This window comes from Perognathus longimembris, chromosome 4 (genome assembly GCF_023159225.1).
Source record: "Perognathus longimembris pacificus isolate PPM17 chromosome 4, ASM2315922v1, whole genome shotgun sequence".
NCBI lineage: Eukaryota > Metazoa > Chordata > Mammalia > Rodentia > Heteromyidae > Perognathus > Perognathus longimembris.
In genome coordinates, this window is record NC_063164.1 from 29,053,474 (window position 1) to 29,054,561 (window position 1,088).

A 1,088-nucleotide genomic window follows, 5' to 3' on the forward strand; every position below is an offset into this window, starting at 1 on the left:
GAACTGTGTTGTTCTACAGATACCTTTTTTTTTTCATTGCCCTTTCCAGTTTCTACAAGCTGCCAAAATTCCTTGGCTTCTACCCCTCTCTCTCCATAACAATTCTATCTCTGGTCATCTAATCACAGCTGCAAACCCACTTTTCTATGTAAGGTTAGACAGCTACAGGTTCTGGGAATCAGGACAAAGACATGTTTGGGATTGGAAAAGAGGAAAGGTGACATTATCCTACCATGTGCTCCATGTACAAATACATGAAGTCCTACCTAAAATATAACCAAAGCAGAAAAGACCAGAGATATGGCTCAAATGGTAGAGCTTGCTCCATGGTGCAAGCTGCTACCTCTACGACCTCTCTGAGGATCCTCATCTGTAAAGTAGATAGCAATAATTGAGGATTCATTGTGTACATGGCTCACAGAAAGAACTCAATAGTGGATAAGTTTAAATTACTTTCAAGGCAAGTCCACCGGATAGCAGAATGAAGTATTCTATAGTTGAGACCTTGTACCATGTCAAGTTTCACCAGCCTTCTTTGGGTCTTCACACAGTTCTTTTTTTTTTTTTTTTTTTAGTTCAAATGCACTTTATTTTTAGACAACCTACATGACATGTTTTTTTTTTTTCTTTACAAAAACATTGTCTCCACTCCAAATAAACCATGGTCAAAAGAAATGAAGAGTTCCAGATGACATCAGTCCCATTTGTCTTTAGTCCTGGTGTTGTGTGGATGACAAGCAGCAGTCCGTTATGGTAACAGGTGATAGATCCAAAATAAGTGCCCAATTTGTTAACATTTTTCCATTTCTAAACCATCCTTAAAGAAAATCATAAATGGGGTCACACCATCCTCACAGTAGTCCAAGAGAGCAACCATGCCATCTGGACCATGTTTTCACCAATAAAAAAAAAAACTGGTAGTTATTGAAATTAGCAAGGATGTGCTTGATTTGCTCTGCAGCCCCTGTCATAAAAGGCTTTACTCTTGCAGGTTTTCCACACAATTCTTTCCAATTTACCTCTAAGTATTTTTGCTTTGATTCTAAGTGATTTCACTGTCTATTGTTGTGTTCCTCATTTAGCAAGAA